An 11,439-nucleotide genomic window follows, 5' to 3' on the forward strand; every position below is an offset into this window, starting at 1 on the left:
GTTCAAAAATTAACGCGAAAAAATCATGCCTCTAGCCATTGCCGACGTCCTTTCCAAATCCTTCCCATTCCCATCCATGGGAAAAGACGCTAAACTGAGCGCTTCCTACACATGTAAAAAAAAAAAAAATTAATCTCCCTTCCCCACTGTGTTTACCAGTCATATAATAACGTTGCACACCCAAGGTATGTTACGGTACATCACATTATGTTTACGGTACATGCCTGGTATCCGTTCTGTGGCTGGAATCAATGCCAGGAAGCAGCTTGCGTGCCAACTACACGCCGTCTGATGCGGCAAGCAAAAGTCCAAATGCGATTTTTATTGATATCTCAAAAAGTAACTGTCCGATTTTGAAAATATTTACATATTTAACTTTTACGCAGGTGAACTTTTAAGCCAGCTGTATGAATTTGTGCTATTCCATTAAAAAATATGGACTTAGTATCAATATCTCGGTTATTAATCAGCCCATGAGACTAAGTAGCACGTTATTTTACAAGACCCTGTGTACCATTTACGAATATGAAAACAGAATGCCGATATCTTTAATTGTTTAGAAATTATTTCCGTGTAACATGTTAGGTGTATAACCCTGTATAATAGGAAATATCCTCTCTCAAACTTTAATACAGTTGGTGGGATTTTGGTTAGATCAAAGAGTTTTGCATTAGAAATTTCAGCTTAAAATTCAAATACAGTGCTAAGTCTACCAGCCCCATTGTCTAGGATAGCGTTTCCTGCCTTTCACTCAGTGGCCTCGAGTTCAATTTCCGAACGGGACCAACATTTTTACCTTGACCTGAGGGGTGGTTCGAGGTCCGCACAACTTTACGGTTCCTAGTCATATATGGTCTTTAAACATCACAGGATTTTAAGACACACTTCACGGAAATTCTAATAGTGTGATGATGCTTGTTTTAAGGGGCCTAACATCGAAGGTCATCGGCCCCAAATTCTAATAGTGTTGACCCTATTTCTTCTTATTCTGCAGACAGTGGTGGAGACCCGTTTTGCTAACGCTATCCTTTATCACATTCTGAAAATCAGTAAACCGAGCATTAAACAACTTATTTATCCTGCACGCATCTTCTACACCTTCAATAAAAATCTGCTTAGAAGAAAGTTCTTAAAATATTTCTGTTTTGATATTTCTTCAAAGTTCCTCTTCAGAACCCATTTTTTACCAAATTAAATTTCGAGCCAGAAATGTAATAACTGCACAGTTGATTGTTAAGATCGATTCATTCATGGCCTAAATTTATGGACTAGTAATATTGCATCTTTCGTGTAGCTGCCGTTTTAATGTGGAAAGTGGGAAAACGAACTCAATAACGCTAAAAATAGGTTTATAAACATTACCGGTATACGGTACAGAGTTATTCAGCTAATATGTCTACCTCATAACTTATGAGCAGTCGAAGATATCATTTCAGTCTTATGGGGACGATGGGATAGGAAAGGCCTAGGAGTGGGAAGGAAGCCGCAGTAGCCTTAAGGTACAGCCTAGTGTGAAATTGGGAAACCTCGGAAAACCATCTCTAGGGCTACCGACAGTGGGGTACGAACCCACTATCTCCCGGATGCAAGCTTACAGATGCGCACCCCTAACCACCCGGTTCAGCGTGTGTATCTTTCTGACATAATGGTAGCCTACCGGTACTTTGTTGGGTTTTTTCAAGTGGAAGTACATTATTTTCTACACCTAGCTTTAAGCTTACAAATATGAATTTGTGCCGAGTTTATTTTGAAAATTGGACAAGTACCTCTCGAGAAATTTTAATATATTTAAACGGGCTTCATTTGACAGCCAGGTCTTGCCCTGTTCGTATGAAACATGAGCTACCTAAAAATAAGTACTGTGCTTTGATTATGAGTCACACCAGGAAGATGCCTTAAGGCCACCATCGGTTCCTTCCCGTTACCGGCCCTTTCCAATCCCATATTCGCCGTAAGACCTATCTGTGTCTGTGGGGCTTAAAGCAAAATTGTAAATAACTGAACACTTAATATTCAGATTTCTCCCCTGCTTGCACCTGGGTACTGTACGTTAATCAAATCAAAATATTTCTGAAAGAAACTAACATCGACATTAAGATTAATCATTAAATGGCATAAATAACTTATTGTGATATTCAGGCGGGCTGTTTGATCGCATGGCATAAGATACAAACAAAATTTAAAAACGACAAGTATCAATAGGAATAAACAACGGCACTGAAGAAAGAAAAACTCATATTGGGGCTGATTGTCAAATCTTTCTTCCAAACAAAATTTAAAAAAGACAACGGCACTGAAGAAAGAAAACTCGTTTTATGGGGCGGACTACGTGTTGCCTCGTCTTAATAATTTGATGGGCTTCGCTTGATAGCGGTGTACCGACTACGTGTTAACAGCTCATTCTGAATTTGTCAAATCTTCCCTCCCTCTTGCTAGGAATCATACCTTCTTCGCTCCCCTCTCCCCTATGCCTTAGCTGATGTGGGCTCGAATGCTGTTCAGCCAATAGGCTTTGAGTAAGAGTGATGTCACTGACCAAAGAGCTGCGCGGATGAAAGGTGGTAGAAAGTTCTGGAAGATCTATTTCGAGAAGCAGCCAAATTCGTTGTTTCTAGAATATTCCAATGTGAGTATATAAGTGTGACAGTAGTAGGATTGAGCGTTGTTTGAGGTTCTTCCGAACGAGTGCTTCCTATTGTGTGAGAGTTGAGTTTTCTATTGAACCAAGGTGAGTTGTTGCGAGTGTCATATAACCATTTTGTGGAGTTTACGTTTCGTATGAACTGTATTATTTGCATCTTTTAATGTGAACCTTTCATCGTAAAAGAGGCTTCGTGTACTTTAGTCTTACTTGAATGGGACGATACTTTTTTTTTTTTTTTTTTTCAGAGCTCTCTTTAACACACACACACACACACACACACACACACACACACACACACACACACACACACACACACACACCGGTAGTTTGTCTATAAATTAAATCCAATTTACTTACAACTCGACTAGGACTAGCGTTAATACAACTGCTGTACTAAAGTCTTAGGTACTAGGATATTTAATTTCCATTTAATGGGGTTAGTAAACTTACTACGGGCTTGGGCGAATGCTCTCGTACTGAATTGTTTCACGAGCATTTTCTAATGACTTTAAGTTTGGTGTTGACTCTGTTCAAGTATATTGAGAACTCCAAATATTAAGCAAGTTATATCAATCACTCTTACGGGTTGGAAAATTCCGCTCGGAACTTTGTATTTGGAAGATTTTTGGAAATGCGTTCCAAAAAAAGGAGACATTTCTCGGTGTACAGGATTCTCGGCGAATTTCTGTATACGGTATATACGTAAATAGATCCCAAGGTTGCTTGGGGAGAATACCGTAAGGCAAAGAAATCTAATCTGTCGTACGATTTTTTAATTTTTTTTAATGGTGATTTGTCCTGCGATTTTATCTTTAATTTGAGAAGCTGGTTTTAATAACCGCAGGAATTAGACTTCCAATTCATTTTTTCTAGACATAATGTATCCTACACATTATGCCGTGTGAGAAATCTTTATTTCTGGAACGTGAATAAAACTTCGAAAACAAAAGGAGCACTCGTTACTGGGTCGCGTTTACCATTCATGGAACAATCTTGGGTTTCGCTCATTTTTCGGCCGTATGCCGTTCCTGTTCTGATGCCGAGCCAATCTGCGGAGAAGTATTCACTATTGGGCGTGGCTAGGCGCACATTTGCGAGACAGGTTCGCGCTTAGTTAATCTCAAAGTGAAACCCCTTACTACAAAACACGAATAGACACATTCGACTGTATTATCGCAGGAATAAAAAAGCAATGAGACTTATTTGCTTGCTGACATGACTGTACAGAGTGACTTGGCTGTCCGTTAAGCTTCGTACAGCTGTGAGCTTGCATTTCGGAGACTATTAGGATGAAACTGCAGGCAGCCCTGAAGATAATACTCGGTTTCATACCGGGCAAAACATCGGGCTGTACCTGAAAGGCCACGGCCCTTCACCGGAAACATTCGGTGTTCAACCACTGACCGGGTGACTTTTTTTACTGCACAGTCGTTCAGTCGTAGTTTTCGATATTCCTAAGTAGTGACCGATTACAACAATTTGCCCACCGGATATGAAATTTTACTTACATAAAGGCAATGTGTTTTTACGAAAATTTTGCGGAATAATATAGGTGTAGGGGAGGGGCTTGTGGGAGTAATCCCTATATACGTAATAAAAGTTCGTCAGGCGGCCGTAGGCGACCTGCGCGTCCTGATCAGGATGAAATGGAGACGCTTACAGCCAGACCCCGTGCCGGCGAAATTACTCATTGAAGGTTCAAATCTCCGAACCTGCCCTGGAATCGAAACCGGAACCCCTGTGACCCAAGGTAAACACGATATTTAGCCATGGAGCCGGGTGTTATAATCGTAAAATGGACAAATAGGTTGTCTGTTATGAGAACTCCTCCTTTCTTGGTTAAGCTGTAGTGGACCCTTCAGTTCGCAGGACGGAGCTTCTGTTGAAGTGTCGGCAAGGGAAAATCGCTTGTTCAGACCGGCTATAGTCGGTGTGAATTTATTTTTTATGAACGTTAACACGGCGTAAGTCGGTTTGAAAAAGGCTTATTTTAAGAGAAAATTTTTGACTTCTACGTTAATATTCGTGCAGTTTATGGTGTATTTCCACTTTTCTGACAAACCTTAAATATATTGTCATGTTATATTTGTTTTAGCAGTCTAAAAGAATTAACACGTTTTGTGGTGATGGTGCCAAGGGTTTCTTGGGTTTATTAATTCCAATTTCTTGGAAATATGGCATGGTTAAATAAAGTTTGGCGGTAGCGATATATTACCCAATTTGAAAGGACGGTGGATTATCAGAATATGGCCCTTTTCCTACAAACACTCTTTAAAATAACTTTCAAGTAATTAGTTGTGCGTACAGGTACCGGGAAGGCATTTTTATAATTTACTATTATTTAGTCAACTATGATTAGTTATTCTTTGCAGGGGTTAAACATTTAATTTTTCGCCAGTGTAATTGCCTGTGGCCAATAAGTCTCCTTAAATTTTGTCACTTATTTCAAAGGTCTCTTGTATTTTGCTATTTTTAGATTGCAAATGTAGGGCAAATACATAGGGTAGACGTTTGGTACAAAAATGAAATGTTAAGATTGCAGCAATCTATTGTACCTAAAACAATATAGGTTAGTATCTAATATATTTCTTGGTTAATATTTGAGTTGAAATGGTTAATTCCACAATTCCTTAGCCTTGTTTAAAACATAGCATAGAAGCATTCTCATGTGCAGCGATCTGAGGGAGCTTGGTAGTCAATTGGAAAAATGAATGCAATCAGACCAATAAAGGCAGTATCACAAAATCATACTTTCCATACTTAACTATGCTATCAGGACATGGCCATACCAAGTCGTATTTCTACACATTCAGAATTATTGAGAACACTTGCCTTGCACTATAGGTGATTACACTCTTTACCATACATCAAGAAAAGGACATGTCACAGTGATGCTGAAGAAAGAAAACTGTTCAGAAATAAAGTTAGTATACACAAATTCTTAGAATTCATTACTAGTATAACGGACATAATTGTCTAATAGACTAGCATTTATAAATGCCTTTTTACATATATTATTCATGCTGTAATAGAGCATGGAAAACCTACTTGCGTTTCGAAGAGATACATGCATAATCAGTAGCCCTCTACTTAATAGGCCCTGAGTTCAATTCCTTGGCCGGATCGAGGGAGTTGGAACTCGTACATCATCTTCCATAGCAATGTTTCTTTAACAGCAGATGCTGCACCAGGCGGGTAATAGCCACATAAAATACTACAGATAATTCTAAACTTTTTCAGATGTCTCTTGCTCCATACGTGCTGAATGACTTCTTAGGCGACTGGGACATTTTTCCGCCCAAGGTCACTTTTTGATCAAAATTTTGGCCTGGGCCTCTTCGACGAAGATGTTCTGTTTCTACGACGTAACCCCATGTACTTGAGACCATGGCGTCGAATGACCGCCCGTGACAGCGGAGTGTCAAGCATTCAGTACGATAAGGATGGATTCAAGGTACAGTGCTATTGCTTGTTCATGTCTTCAGGCTGAATGAAATTTCCGCAAATTTCTTACAAAATGTATTTCTTTCAGGCTAACATTGATGTGAAACAATTCAAACCTGAGGAAATTGTTGTCAAGACTGTAGGAGATTCCGTCCTGGTTGAAGGAAAGCATGAAGAGAGACCGGACGAGCACGGATTCATCTCGCGCGAATTCCGGAGACGGTATAAACTGCCCAAGGATGTTGACCCTAATACAATTGCATCCAAACTCTCTTCCGATGGAATTCTCAGTATTGAAGCACCTCGCAAGGTATGAGCATTTTATTTGACTATTCTTTAACTTCTTTCAGAATTACCACGAGCTTTCAGGGTGCTCTCCCACCCCCTCCACTCCCCTTCACCATGAGAATTTTACCAAAAAGAAAACAAACGGAAACCCACAAACATTGAGAGGTAATTCTAGAACAAAGATCTGTTCAATCTATTTTCTATCAAATCTCGAAAGTTGCATTTTAGATTGCGAACTGAACATACCATTCCCTGCAAAACTGTTCGCCTTGGTCTGTGTTTTAATAGTGATGTAGTGTATTAATAATTCACTCGTATCTGTGTCGTCGGGTCTTGCATGCGTGCACCGCACACCCACGAGGACTTTCACTGTGTTCCCTCGTTTTGTAACTAATCACCCCCACCCCCCTCAATCACCTTTTCCTAACTATGCTACTCATAATTACAAATGATTCCATGTTGTCTTTTCTTTTTAGGCTTTGCCTCAACCTGAAGGGGAGCGTGTTATTCCGATCACCCAGACGGGAGCACCTGCTGTCACCCAAGGTCCAAATCAAAGCACAAAAGAACAGGAACCGATGGCACAGTGATGTCCCTTTCAGACAACTGTGTGTTTGCTAATGTAACTACTTTCAAGGATATTAAATTGTAAAAGTTGTATAGGTTACTTTTCATTATCCTGAGAGCGCTGTGAAATTATTTATGAATGTGCTATGTATTTATTCAGTTTTCCAACAATACTGATAATGTACTTCGACTTGTTTTATTGTATATAGTCAATAATATAGAATCGCAAAAAAAAGCCTTTTATTTGTCATACAATGCACGAACGAATATCCTTCAAATGTTCCTTAACCCTTAGAGGCTCCTCTGCAATTTGCTAACTGTGATATAAAGCGTAAGTCTGCATGGCATCAAATGGCTTCCTGTTAGAGCTCTAGAATGTATTTAAACATTAAAAATGAATTGCAGTGCAGGCAGATACCATACATGCAATATTGGATCTTTGCTGTAGTATTTCGCACTAAAATTTTACGGATGCAGGTTTGTTGGTCGGCTGAAGTTCGCGTGCATGTGAACATCTTAATACAAGAAAGTACCAACAAGTCTCTAAATGTAGGTGCAATAGGTAGTATGTAAACTCTAAGATGCTGCTTTTCAAATGACGAATCTGTAGATTTTATTTGCTGTAATAACTCTTTCGTGCACTTCTGTGGCCATCATTTTTTTTAAACAATGAACTTTACACAAAAACATGTTGCAGAAAGTGAACTTCTTTAGAATTTAATTTTGATTTAAAATAGGATGGAGGTATTGTTGCAGGTACTAAGATTCGAAGGATCGCGCCTTTTGGCCACTGGCTATGTACAGTTCATAAATATTGTCTTTACAGGGTTCGTAAAATTAAAAATTTCTCTACCATCAAATTTAATTTGGTATAGAGTGTACGCATTAGACCACTATTACGCATCTCGTCAATGGCATGAGCAGGAAACTGGCACTTCGGCCAGCCAGTTTGACAGTAAATTCCGGGATGAAGGGGAAGTGGATTGCGTGTTGTGTGGCAATGAATTCAATGCATTGCAAGCAGAAGGCTGTAATTGTCCTAGTCGGTAGCAGCGATCAGGGGGAAGGGCAGTCCCGCCCCTCCCCCACACACACTAATTGTGGAGAAATATTTATTCCATTTCAGTCAGCCGAAACTACAAATTATAGGAATTTTTTTTAAAAAAAAAGCAATTTGTAGAAGCTCTGTCTAATCAGCTCTTTCCTTTATTAACTTGAATTTTTAACACAATTATTGGCGGAAAAACGCACAAAAAGTCGCTCGTCCCGGCTAACCGATTTCATAGAGCCACAACAGAGAAGACTGCATGTGCTGTGAGGAACGGTATTAGGATTGGTTTCCTTTTCTTTCCAAGGACATGGACACTGAGGTATGATTCACACTTTGCCGCGCGCATTGCTCACTCTGGCAGTCTCTTTAGTCTGTTTGTTTCTTAGCGTGTAGTCAAATGGAAAAGAAAACCTACAACTTGTTTTCCAGTCATTGACCGGGTCAGGGATGGAATGAATGAAGCCCCCATCTAGCGGCGAGGATAGTAATTGTGTCGCCTGCCGAGGCCTGTCGCACTCCTCTGGGGCAATGATTAATGGCTGACATGAAATGAAATGGTATTGGAGAGAGTTGCTGAAATGAAAAATGACAGGGAAAACCAGAGTACCCGGAGAAAAACCTGTCCCGTCTCCGCTTTGTCCAGCACAAATCTCACATGGATTGATCGGGATTTGAACCACGGTATCCAGCGGTGAGAGGCCAGCGCACTGCCGCCTGAGTCACGGAGGCTACTTTGTAGTCAAATTCTAATTATTCTAATTATATAATCACGCCGTACTTCTATTTAATTGTAATGCATGTATAATAGTTGTTCCTTTTGGTTAAAGTTTTTATTGTAGTTTATTGAATCAGAATCTCGAAAACATAATTTAATTACCGCACATAAGTTGGTAAACTGTCAATCTTTCCCTCTCTATCGAAATTCGCTCGGAAAGCACAAAAAACTTTTTTTTGTGGCTCGTGATGTTGGTTACTGCAGTCACGTCCTAGTTCGTGAACCATGGGCAACGGCTGAGTGGCCTAGTAAGTGGTCCTGAGAGTCGGGATACCAGTTTCTATGGAATAGGAGTGGGCATCTCGGACATATTCTGAGTCATGGCCCTCCTTGTGCTCAGGCGGCTAGGACAATACAATTCACTGATGGTCCCTAACCCGTTAGAGGAATGATGCTCACTTGGACTATGTGCAAGTAGGGTGGCATCCTGCTTCACGAATTTACCGAGCTCAGAACATTTTAAGCAAGCCTCGGATCTATGGGAATAACGGATTCCCACTCCCATTTGACAGGCGAGGGACTCCTTGGAAACAACTTGGTGAACGAAATGTAATTCCATGGGGAGCTATCAATATTAATGAGGCTTATGGAAGAAAGAAAGTAGAACTGGCTGAGTCAGCAAAGAGGATGCATCTGGATGCGCTAGGAGTAAGTGATAGTTGAGTTTCTTCCATACGCCTGCCATCCTAGCTTAATGCGTCGCAAAATTTCTGGTCTTATATCACCTTTCATATTCATCAACTGGCCCAGATAGATATATTCCTTTACCTTCTCTAACGGACTGTTGTTGTTGTTGTTGTTGTTGTTCACATTTCCTGCTGTGACCCACTTGTTGCACATGACTTTTGTTTTGGAAAGCTTCATCATCAAGCCGACTGGCTCACATTCCATGGCAAGATCAGTAGCTAATGTCCGGAGTTCGTCATTGTCGTTCGCCAGTAATGCAATGTCATCAGCAAATCTCAAGTTGTTAAGCCTTCTGCCATTGATCCTTATACACTTTCCTTCCCAATTTAACTTCGACATTACCATTAGAGGTGGGGGACGGAGCGAGTAATACCGATGAGTAGGGCTCGGATTCATATGCACTAAAAACTCCGAAAATATGCATGCACATATGCACTAAAAATGTTGAAAATATGCACGAAAATATGCACTAAATATAAAACATATTGCAATTACCAAACAAATAATTTAATTTTAACTCAGTGTTAAATTGATAAACGAGTTTCACTCCTTATAAAATGATACATGGCAGTAGACTTCAACAGTTTTTCAGTGTTTTCAGGAGTCGATGACATTCTGTTGTCGGACATAAGTAATTTATACGCTGAAAATTATCGTTGTACGTCGACGGACGTAACTGGGCAATACTTGTACACCGGCTCTGACTGCTCGGAACATCCTTCTGCAAAGACTTCACGCATTTTTGCAGTTTAATCTGGTAAAACATTGCAATGGACGAAGAGCAAGTTAACATAAGAACGCACTTGTTTAATTAAGCAAACTTTGGCAGGCAACTGTAAGGAGAAGGAGGAAGGAATGTCAGAAAGAAGGAAGCTGCAGTTGTGGAAAACGTCATTTTCCATCTACCTACATGTACTGCGACACTGAAACTACTTTCCTTGATCAGGGAAGGTTTCTCATGTTACCAAGTGATGTGCAACATACAGATTTCATTAAATTTTTCATTTCGTTCAGAAATCTTAGATAATCCATCACACATAAGAGAAAAATATGTCTGTATATGCATTAATGTTCAAAATATGCATTTGCATATGCGGATATGCATTTTTAAAAAGTCCGGGCCCTACCGATGAGTAATCCGGTTGTAGCGGTAGAGCGCACCACCGATCCCCTCCGCTTACAACTGCGAGTACTCGCGGAGGACCTGAGCACAGTGTAGCGCACAACACACGTACGAAAGTACCTGTATTCAATCTGTGTGTTTCGAATGTACGTATATATTTCCTACGCTTGTTATGTTTTGTAGATAATTTAAAGTCTGTTAGATTATATTTGTGGTGTTAGTGTGATATTTAAACATATTCGTAGATAGTAGTTATATTTTTAGAACATTTAAAGGAATTTAAAGAAATTTTTACAGAACGTTGTTCCACAAATGCCACGAAAACCGTCGGATGCCTGGCAGTTTTTTGACATTACTGATAATAGAAAACACGCAAAATGCAAATTTTGTGGCCGCACATACGCGACGAGTGGTGGCACATCAAATATAATATAATATAATATAATATAATATAATATAATATAATATAATATAATATAATATAATATAATATAATATAAGTGTATTTATAGAAGCATTCTACTGATAGCTGTTTGGCATTGGGACGTGTAGTAGTATGTTGTCAGATATGTTTTGTAATCACATTTGCAAAGAAGGACATTCCAGTCAACGTTCATTTACGTAATTACTTTTGTCATCCTGTAGATGAAATTATGTCAGTGTTTTTCATTATATTCTGATAAGATTCTTTATATTCAGGTTATTCTTCTCATTAACAGTGTACCGTATCACATGAACTTACGAAATAATTGTTAATACATTACGTTTCTGTTAACTTCCAATCCCCTTGTATACAAACCCTTTCGGTAGGTATGCGCCATACTTTGTTTCACTATTCGAATGGGTTAACTATACGAGTA

The 11,439-nt window shown here is 39.5% G+C and overlaps 1 pseudogene; it reads left to right on the forward strand.

Moving 5' to 3' along the window:
* The first annotated feature begins 5,884 nt into the window (after window positions 1-5,884).
* On the forward strand, window positions 5,885-7,167 carry LOC137496874 (alpha-crystallin B chain-like; annotated as a pseudogene).
* Window positions 7,168-11,439: the final 4,272 nt, after the last annotated feature.

This window comes from Anabrus simplex, chromosome 1 (genome assembly GCF_040414725.1).
Source record: "Anabrus simplex isolate iqAnaSimp1 chromosome 1, ASM4041472v1, whole genome shotgun sequence".
Taxonomy (NCBI): Eukaryota; Metazoa; Arthropoda; class Insecta; order Orthoptera; family Tettigoniidae; genus Anabrus; species Anabrus simplex.